Here is an 11,845-nt window from a genome sequence, read left to right on the forward strand (position 1 = left end):
TTCTGCTGCTAATATCTCTACTAACATCAATTCAATTACAATGCTGAATGGCACAAATATTAGGGCATGACAAGAGAACGTGATGATTGTTCTTGGAGTCATGGACCTGGACCTTGCTTTACGGGTCGATCAACCTGCTACACTTACTGATAAGAGTACTTCTGATGATAAGAGGGAGATGGAAAAGTGGGAACAATTGAACCACATAAGCTTAATGGTCTTGAAGCGTGCTATTCTAGAAGCATTTCGGGGCACTATGTCCGATAAGGTGACTGCGACTAAGGGTTTTTCTGAGGATCTTGAGGAGGTTTGCCGAGAATGAAAAGGCTGGAACAATTACACTTTTGGCAAACCTCGTCTCAATGAGGTATAAAGGGAAAGGAAACATTTGGGAGTACATTATGAAAATATCTCACATTACTTCAAAACTAAATGCACTCAAGTTGGATTTTTATCTGAATACTTGTTGGTGCACTTGGTTCTGATATCCCTTCCGACACATTTCAATCAATTCAAGGTGAGCTACAACTGTCAAAAGGAGTCATGGTCCCTTAATGAGCTCATTTCACACTGTATCTAGGAAGAGAGAAGATTGAAGCATGAGAAGACAGAAAGTGCTCATTTAGCCACCACCTCCAAAAACAAAATGAACAAGAAAATGAAGATTAATAAGAAAACTGCGGGTACGGCATTGCAAAAGAAACAACATAAGGAACTAACTGAACGTGGTTGTTTCTTCTGTGGAGCTACAGGTCATAAGAAGAAGAGTTGCACCAATTACCACGCATTGCATGTAAAGAAAGGTGTTCTTCTTCATTTGATTTGTTTTGAGGTTAATTTAACATCGATACCTAGACGTATATGGTGGGTAGATTCTGGAGTAACAACTCATATCAGTGTGTCTATGCAGGGTTGCCTAAGTTGTTGAAAACCAAGTGATGGTGAAAGATACATCTATGCTGGCGACGGCAAGAATGTGAAAATGGAGGCAATAGGAAAATTTAGATTATTGTTAAAGACTGGATTTTATTTGGATCTTGACGAGACATTTATTGTACCGTATTTTAGACAAAATTTGATTTCTACTTCTATTTTTGGACAAAATTGGTTATTCTTGTTCATTTGGAAATGGAAAATTTAGTTTGTTTCATGATTCAAAATTGATTGGTTTTGATTATTTATCAGGTTACGACAATTTTTATTCAATTGATATGATTGCTTCTTTTAATGAATCATTGCATGTAAGTACTCGAGATTAAAGTGAAAATTAACTGACGAGAATTTTGCCTCGTTGTGGCACAAGAGATTAGGTCACATTTCCAAAAGGAGAATTGAGAAACTTGTGTCCAACAAGATTCTCAACCCTATTAACTTCACAGATTATAATTTGTGTGTCAACTGTATAAAGGGAAAACAAACTAATAAAAGGAGATTTCAAGCCAATAGGAATTCAGACGTTTTAGAACTTATACATAAAGATATTTGTGAACCATTCCGTACGGGTTATTGGAATGATCAACAATATTTTATAACATTCATAGACGACTTTTCAAGATATGGCTATTATATCTCATTCATGAAAAATCATAGTCACTGGATGTATTCAAAAATTATAAAGCTGAAATTGAGAACCAACTTGGAATAATGATTAAAAGCGTCAGTTCTAACTGTGGTGGTGAATATTATAACATATATGACGGTTCAGGTGAACGAATGTCCAGGACCATTTGCTAAATTCCTAGAGGAATGTGGTATCGTCGCACAGTACACTATGCCGAGTTCGCCCACTATATATGGTGTTGCTGAGAGACGAAATAGAACGCTTAAGGACATGGTGAGGAGTATGATTAGTCATTCTACCTTATTCGAATCTCTTTCAGATGAAGCATTAAAGACCGCAGCGTATATATTCAATAGAGTTCCAACTAAGGCCACTGATAAAACTCGTATGAGCTTTGGACAAGTAAGAAGCCTAGTTTGAAGCATATACATATTTGGGGGTGTCCAGCTAAAGTAATGCCCTATAAGTCAAATGAAAAGAAACTGGACGTAAGGACCATCAGTTGCTATTTTATTGAATATTCTGAAAGGTCCAGGGGTTACAAGTTTTATAATCCCACAACTAAGGTAATTTTCGAGACAAAAAATGCTCGGTTCTTTGAGAATGTTGACTTTGTCGAGGGGGGGGGAGAAAGGGTTACAGGCCTTGTCTTTGAAAAGAAATATGTTGAAATTCCTCCAATTGTCATTGATAATCATCAGGTTTCTATCCCTAACATTGTTTAAGAAGCAATTTCGGATCAAGACAATGTCATATCTCTCTCTCAAGGTCAACATATCATTCCAAAAGAACAAACTCTATAGCCTCAAGAACCAATACCATTAAGAAGATCCACTTGAGAGAGGAGAATTGTGGTTTCGAATGATTACATCGTATTTCTTGAAGAACATAAAGTTGACATTAAAATGATGAAAGATGATCCGATCAACTTCTGTCAAGCCATGAAAAGTTCTAACTCTCAAAAGTGGCTCGATGTCATGATGAAGAGATAAAGTCCATGAAAGACAATAATGTATGGGACCTCGTTCCATTACCTGAAGGTGTGAAACCCATTGGTTGCAAATGGATATTTAAGACCAAGAGGGATTCAAAGGGTAATGCAGAGATGTATAAGGCTCATCTTGTCGCAAATGGCTTTACACAGAAAGAAGGCATCGATTATAAATAGACTTTTCTATGGTTTCTTCGAAAGACTCTTTCAGGACTACAATGGCATTGGTAGCGCATTTTGATCTTGAGATACATCAGATGGATGTTAAGATAGTGCTTTTCAGTGGTGATATTAATGAAATAATTTATATGGTACAGCCAGAAAAATTTGTATCGAATGATGCAAAGAAGATGGTTTGTAAATTAAAGAAATTCATCTATGGACTCAAACAGGCGTTTCATCAAATGATCATCTCATTTGGTTTCGAGTTGAATTTGATCGATGATTGTTTATATCACAAGTTCAGTAGGAGCAAATATATTTTTCTGGTTTGATATGCTGATGACATATTGCTTGCCAGCAACGATATAGGCTTATTGCACGAAATGAAGAGATTTTTAACAAATAATTTGAGATGAAAGATCTTGGTAACGCCTCTTTTGTATTAGGAATTCAGACACACTGAGATCGTTTTCGGGATATTCTTGAATTATCACAAAAGAGCTATATCAAAAAGGTTCTTAAAAGATATGACATGCAAGATTGTAAACCAGGTGACACCCCGTAGCTAAAGGAGTCAAGTTCAGCTTAAGTTGGTGCCCTAAAAATGACTTGAAAATTAAAGAAATGCAGAAGAATCATTATTCCCCAGCTATAGGGAGTATGATATATGCTTAGGTTTGTACGCGTCTGGATATAGCGTACATTGTTGAGATGCTAGGAAGATATTTAAGTAACCCGAGAATAGATCATTGGAAAGCAACCAAACGGGTCATACGGTACTTATAGAGAACAAAAGACTATATGCTTACATACAGGAGATTGGATCAGTTGAAAATCGTTGGTTATTCTAATTCCGATTTTATGGGATGCCAAGATAGTAGGAGATCTACTTCAGGCTATATTTACTTGTTTGTTGGATGTGCTATTTCTTGGAAGAGTGCTAAGCAGACACTCATAGCTACTTCCACCATGGCAGCAAAGTTTATAGCGTGTTATGAGGCATTAAATCATGGAATATGGTTGCGTAATTTTGTCACTGAGCTGCATTGTGGACAATATAGGAAGACCGCTCAAGATATTTTGTGACAATAAATCAGCAATATTGTATTCCAATAATAACAGGAGCTCGACAAAGTCAAAACATATAGAGATCAAGTTCCTGACTATTAAAGAAAGAATTTAGAGTGGACAGGTGTCAGTAGAGCATATTAAGACAAACTCCATGATTGCGGATCCGCTTACTAAGGGATTGATACCCAAGACCTTTTATGAGCACACTACTCATTTGTGTGCAATGTCTCTTGAAGATATTTAGTTTCAATAGGAGTTTGTATTTTTGTTTTTCATATTAGACACGTGTACTGTTATTTTGAATATGGTTTATGGTTAAAGTTATTTTCAGTTATAAAGTTATTTGATTTATTATCTCTGAACTTATTTAAAATGATCTTGCTAAGGTATTAAGATGGACCAGTTGAAAATATGCATGTTACAGATCACATCACATGTAATTTCCATGCTACACATACATGCTCGATCCATGTCATTCGGTTATATCGATATACGTGACCATTGATGGATTTAGCTACATAAAAGTAGCGAGAGCCGCTTTGATCCTATGTTGATATAATTGATGGACGAGATTGTTTGGGGATACATTCAGTAACGATAGCAAAATTGTGAGTACTCATAAAGTTATGTTTAATGCACAATTATAAGGTAACACATATAGCCCAAGTGGGAGATTGTAAAGATTTTTAATCAATCGATGCACTTAGATGTGTGAATAATTGTGTGTTGAATTAAAGGCTATCAAATTCGGTTAAGCTCAGTTAAAAGTGATTTAATAAGGCTTCGATTTTGGACCGTTATGCATCCAATTAAAGTATGAGTTTTATATGTGTAGAGTCCGGGCCCAAGTTCATAATTCTATGATAGGCCGAATTAGGTCAAAGAGTATCGCTATATAAATACGGTTACGATCCCCAAATCACACGTACATATTTGCTCATTATGTTTTGCCTCCCATCGCCAGAAAGAATTACAGGTTGTATGTAGATTTGAAAAACTATACCGCAGGATTCAAGTATTGCATTAACCATGTCTCATTCTTGTATGCTTCCGCTATAATTCATGTATTTCTTAATGATCCAACACGAAGATTCAACGATTTAAGGTAACAAATTATCCTACATAGTGGACCTCGACTACCACGTAGACAAATGTTAAGCATCACTCAATTTCTTTTAATACAATTCACGCTAACATTAGAGATCCTTTCGTTCCATCACTAAACCTATTTAAACGGGCATACTAAAGAACTGAATTATGTACTTATTTCTAAACTGATGACACGTTTAATATGTTTTGGAAAAGTTGTATTTAACCTGTATTAAATGTTGATAAGTTTCTTCTCTACGAAAAATGGAAAATATTTCACAGTAAATTACGTTTCCAACTTCCAAGTGCTTTTACGTAATTAATGTCTCAACTACAATGTAGATAGGATCACAGGAAAACTTTAGCAGGTTACACGTCTGTGTATAAGCGTGAAACAAAATTTTCAAATACTTTTATTGAAATTTTGGCGATAATCCATTGCCATTATTTACAATACTCGTGTAGAGCAACATGTAGTCCATCAAAAGAATGAAATTACATTTAAATGGTAAATTAACTACTACGGTAATTTTAGATGATAAGTAGACAACTAGGTTACCCCTATGTGCATTTTCTGGTACACAATATTAGAAAGTATAATGAACAAGATTTTAACTTCTTTTTCTTCCTTAACACTATCAAAGCTGTCCAATCCACCCGTTCAAGCAGTTACTCAGTGACTACTAAGTGTTTCCAGTGAGTTGAAAAATGCAAGCATTCTGTCATAAACATCTTCCTTTGATCTCGTGCTCACAAGGAAATCTAGATGACCATAATTTTCAAGATAGTGCAAATCTGGCTTTGATCGTAATTCCTTGAGAGTATGCTGCAAATCTGTAACGTCTGCTAACGTATCATTTCCCCCGTATCCCATCCATAATGGTAAGGAACTGGGAATTCGGCTAAGATCAAATTTCGATGGCTTCAGTTGGCCATAGTGCCACATGTTTTTCCACCTTCCATGGTTGTACATCGCGAAAGTACCTTCACGGATCACAGTTGCAAAATTGTGAAAGAGCATTAGTGCCAGAAGATAAAAAGAAAGGAAGTAGCAAGTATGCCAGGTGCAGTTGTGCACGAGAATCCACACAAACAACAATCGAGAGGCAAACTCTCTTTCACGGTGTAGATACGCTTCTGGTCACTGAACTTAAATATAATATAGTCACTGTCTATATCCATTGGTTTTACTAAAGGAAAAAGGTAACTTGGTAGTTTAGGTATTTGCCAACTAAACCGCTATATCATTTGTACGTTAGTCAAACTAGGCAAGATAAGGAAAGATGCTGGCCCTATGCATTATGAAATTGTAACAAACGTTGAAGTTCAGAGACACAAATTGAACAAAATGAAGACTTCTCCAATTGCAGCGTCTTCTTTTTCATTTTTCATTTCTCTCTTTTCGTTTTTCATTTTTCTTTTTTTGCAGGGTGGGGGATGGAAGTAAATTATGGAACTTACTCGAGAAAATGAAGATAAAATATGTAATGCACGTGTGGTACAAAGTCACCACAAATTATAAAGCGTAAAAGCATACTCTGAAAGTGATGATTCAAATTCATTCTAGATGTTGGATGCGGTTCGTATTCAAGATAGAAATCGATCCGAGAGCTATTGAAGCAACAATTATTCCCTGCACATAATAACCGATTGCATAAACTTAAAAAGGCATTTAAAACAATATCACAAACATAAGTGCACGGTCTGATGCCAAACCACAATTTAGTCAAGACTCAGTTTGTTTTGGAGAATCATGCATCATATAATACCACAAAGTTGTCAGTTGATAATAGTGCATTTCTACAACAGCATTATTCCTTCAAAATAAAAAATAAAAAAATAGAGCTATCGTTTGTGTTCAAAGTAAGGTTCCTTCGAGCATGCTATCTGCTGACAATATTGCTTTAATTGATGCAACAAGATTATAGAGTACGGCATAACAAGATACATTTTTTAAGATCACCTGACACAGAGTCACAGAACAAAAGCCGTTATGACCGGCCATGTTTTAATAGCATAGTGTGTTGAACCACTAATAAAAAATGTTTTCACTGATCAAAACTCTACTTCAACAACGAATGATCAGATCAGAAATAACAACAGTTATAAAAGTAGCACCTACCGGAGATGGAATAAATGAAAATTGTTTTTAAGATTATTCGGAATCAAATAATTCAGTACATGCAAGTGGATCTATTCCACGCAAAACAAATATTATCACAAAAACAATACTCCAAATTTGTTATGCAATAATTTTAACCTTAAGGAAATGAGCAAGGATATTAAAGCATTAGTGCCTCTTCTGGAACATTTTCAAATATTGTTTTTAGTTGTCTGACATATGAGCCCATCTGCCACAGAATTAGAAAATGGCTCTATTTGAGGTATTCCTGTGAACACTTGTGGTTAACAAAATGTAATTTTAAGAATTGAGCGATCCCGTCAAAAGAACTGAAACAGTATCGATATGTTTTCTCATATAAGACAAATAAGCTTGTTCTCTTTTTTTTCCAACATGTGCAGCTACCTGTCATCATACTATTAAAAACACCCGTACACATTTCTAACACAGTCTTTCAAGTTATATTTTCTGAAGAACAGTCCCAAAAAGGCTGAACAAGACACAGAATCCGATATTTTTGAGATCAAGCAGTTAGTGTATCCTTATCATACAACAAAATAACTCTCTTCCTTTTATTAGTTTTATTCCACCTGAAACTTTCTCACAAGACAATGAGAGTCGCCAAAGCGACTAGGCTTTTGTTGTTGGCAACTAATGTGAATCAACCAAGCTTTCTAGAAGAAATTGTAAGTATTTGTGGAGTGAAGAGATTGAGAACCATTCGATGTTCTATCGTACACCTTATTATCCAAAAGATGTATTGAAGACACAATTTAGATGCATAATTTTATCCCTTCTTATAGCTTAAGATTTTAATTAAGGAAGTTCGACATGATATCTTAGCAGACAACGATCCTATAGTCAAATCTTAACTACACCCATTTTATGAAAATTGGGTACGTGTCATGGCATTTTAATAAAATGGAATCAGCCCTTCAAGTGAAAGGGAGTATCAAAGACTTACATGTATAAACGTGTCCCCTTTCCACAAACTTTGCTTTTGGATCGTTCAACAAGGTTTAAAAAAAAAAAAAAGAAGGAGAGAGAGAGAGAGAGAGAGAGAATCAACCAGTTATGGTTAGAGGAAGTTAGCAAGTCACCACAATCTACATGTCCATCGCACATCATATCCAAGATGCGAGTACACTAGTCACTGAATGCATTCGAGGAGAAAGTCAAAGCTAATAAAATTATAACAAGAAAGCTAGACTATTACTAAGGAACAGGTAAAAAATTAGATGTTAAAAGACCTTTTGAAATTGAGTTCATGAATGCCCATTGCAAGAAAAACCTGCAATAAAATAACCGTTTTTCAGTATGACTGGAAACATTTCCAGCAAGAAAGACATCAGGGCACAAAACAAACCTGATCAAGGTGCATTTTAACTAATCTAAGAGGCAATCTAGCAGTGATATGATTCAAATATGTTATAGGACAAAGAAGTGCAGCTGCTCCAACCATCTCTACTATAACTGGTTGAGTGAAGGCAGCCAGAGAAACTATTGTTCCCTATAAAAGAAGCAGATATATCACAAGCCACCATATCATCCTGTATGCAATAAAGCAAAACTCAAGCTATCATAAGATTGAAAACCTGAGAATGTCCAATGACAAACACTCTCGAGTTTGTAACTGTGTATATATAACAAATCATTTCTCGCAGATCATAAAGAGCATAATCCTGCCAGCTCCATTCCCAGAATTCCTTAAACAAACAAGCACTAACTAAAAATCAGATAACTGGCTGACGTGAAATGTTTAAAAATGCTGCTTCATAGAAAAAGGAAAGTTCCCAGCATCATATGCATGATTTTTTCACATTAAATGATAAGCGTCTTGGACAAATCGGGTAATCATCTTTCAAGTTTTGAGAGGCAACAAATTCATCAAATGCTATTGCTGCACATGTTCTGGCTCAGATTTGGGTATAACAATGCCGTTTGTTGATAAATGTCCATATAAACTGAACCTATATGAGTTTTTCATGTTTTCATTTCAAAAATAACTTAATAATCACTGTGAAAAGAATGAATATTATGGACATCGACAAATCATCATATGAGAGTTTACTTAATATATCATCATTATTCATTAGGAAACAAGGAGATAACTGAAACTTGTAGTAGACAAGGCTGGCCAAGATTTGAGCAAGTACCATGAATAATGATCCTTTAAACATAAACCTGTCTTTCTTTTTTGTTCGTTGGAACCATCTTCTGATTATATTTAAAATGGAAAGAATTCTTATTACAAATAGGTATTCAAAGCATATGGAGTAGTACCCTATCTTTCTCTGATAAAGATACATGGCAATGACACCAGCGTGTCCCACATACATTACCAACCCAGACATCAAAACCACGATTTGCAAGGATAAACCCTAAGGACTGATTTAGGTTATCCAAGAACCATGCATCACCTGCCTGTTAAATCATGGATTATGCAATTGGTCAATGGAAAAGGGTAAGACATAAAGTTCACTGAACTGCAAACACAATTTCATTAATATGATCAAAGTAGAAGAACCATTAAATGGAAAACTGCTAGCTTTCACTTTACGAAGAAAAGAAAATGACAATGCATGACTAGCATGGACTAATATCTAATTACACAGAAAGCAAGCATTTGCATGTATGCGCTCCCCAGTGCTTGTAAAAAATAAGAAATACAGCTAAACTTGCAAGGAGCAGAATTCCACTGTCAAAACAAAATTAGGACAGAACTCGAGAACATCAAGCTAAAAAATGTTTTCAATCTGCATGATGGAAAGCTAAGTTCAAGTTAAATTAAGCTTTCCCTTTATCAAGAAGATTGCATTATTAAGTTCATACACGTAATAAAGATGCCTCAAAGTTTGTTATATCCATATGATAAAAAGAACAACCAAAAGAATTACCATAAAAAGTCCATGAATAAGCAGAACTGGAGGACCCCCCCTTTGTCTTACGGGATTTCCAGAGCCAGGTGACACACGCTGAAGTCCCAATATGAATCCATCTTTTGTTTGTGTCTATAACAATTGATCACACACCTCACTTATGTTAATTACTTCATTTAACCATACAAATGAAAAATTAGCTTAAAAATAAAATCGGTCAGTCTAATGATCATGTAATTCAAATCAAGATTACCAGAATTGTAGATATCTATATGTGATTAAAAACTACTTTTCATCATATAATTCCCACAGCCGATGCTATACGATCATTTTGTTAGCAAAAACACTTCTTGGCACTCATTAAGTTCTAAACTCCTAATTATCATGGTTATCTGCAAAATCGCTTGACATATAAAAACAATTATCAATGGAGAGTTTGGGCTAATCCTAGTTAACATTGATTTTTAAGATAGAATCTCGCAAAGCTCAAAATTCTGCCAGATTTTTTAGATTGATGTTGTCATCAAGCCAACCCTTAATTAAATATGAAAACATGAAAACAATAATCAGCATTTTGGCCTATTCTTCTTACTAACCAAAATATGATTTAGAAAAACTAATAACATAAATAGCAACGATCCCGGTAAAGTAAATTTTAATACATAAAGAGAGGTTACTTTGTGTTCTGAGCAAGGGAAACCAGAAGGTTCGATGAGTTGAGCGCAAAGCCCAGCTACAGGTGACTTTCGCCGGAGGATAGTGGCGTCGTCGAAGTCTTCGGCGGATTTCACGGCGGACAGAATGAGACTACTTAACAGAAACATCGTCACCGCCACCTGCGCCGCCGAAAGCTCCATCGTCTTCCGACAAGAACGGCGGGAAGATCTCCAACGGGTCACAATTTGCGGATTTTGCTTTGCCGTTTTAACGTTTCAGTATACGCACAGATAGGCGCGTCGATTTATATTAATGCTGCACATCTTGAAAGTACAACGGTCATCCTGCTTTTAAGTAAAGTTTCATTTCAGTAACTCACTTTAATTTGTTTCAAATTCACCACTCAACTTTATTTTTAGTTTCAATTGAGTCACTCCATTAAGCCAACTAACAATCTTCCATGCGTGGCAGATGGAGAAGCTGATGTGTAGATTTTAATAAATTCTTAAAATTTTAATTCCTCCACATAGCTTATCTCCTCTTCATGTCAATGTTATAAGGACCGTTTAGCATAATTTTTGGTATTTTAAAGTTGTTTTTGAACTCATTTGATTACTTTTATAAAAGTGTTCCTTCTAATTAAACAAGTTTTATATGAAGTTAAAGTGATTTCAAATACCAATTAAGATAATTTTCTAGTGAACTCATTTATAAAAAAACAGGAGTAAAAGTCCCTTCAAAAAAGCCTCTAAGAATCGGACATTGTGCAAGCAACTGAGCATCTACTTTCATTTTGAAAGTTTTCATCCACCGACTATAGTTACATTGTTACAAATGAACATGGAAAAATCCACTTGTATACTAAACACCCCTCTCACATGAGAGGAGGCCCACAGTGATTAAAAAATTCGTGAACCGTGAGCCCCCTCTCATGTCAGGGGCTGTATAACTTTAGTGTACATGTAGCAACTCTCAACAAACATAGACCAATTGGGAAAATTGAGAACGTCTCGGAATCGAAACTAGCAATAGAACTCTTTTATTTATTATCACAATAAGGTTTCAAATTATTTTTCACCTTTCACATGTTACAATAGCCGACCCACATTTTACAATAGTCCAATACAGTGTTGAACAATATATGCTTAGTTATTATATTTAGCTTTGTAATCCTTCCACAGCTGACGCACATTTTTTCCAAGAAGATCCACAAAATAAGTATCACTATAACCATTCCTCATCTTCTTGTTAAGTTGTGCAACAAATCCACGCTTTAGGCTATTACAGTAGTCGAGAAACCTTGCCGTTACGTC

General features: G+C 35.4%; 1 pseudogene; it reads right to left on the bottom strand.

The window, feature by feature from the left end:
* Window positions 1-5,336: 5,336 nt before the first annotated feature.
* LOC111388148 lies at window positions 5,337-10,780 on the bottom strand (annotated as a pseudogene).
* Between the last annotated feature and the right edge of the window lie 1,065 nt (window positions 10,781-11,845).

This window comes from Olea europaea, unplaced genomic scaffold, assembly GCF_002742605.1.
Source record: "Olea europaea var. sylvestris unplaced genomic scaffold, O_europaea_v1 scaffold4591, whole genome shotgun sequence".
Lineage (NCBI taxonomy): Eukaryota > Viridiplantae > Streptophyta > Magnoliopsida > Lamiales > Oleaceae > Olea > Olea europaea.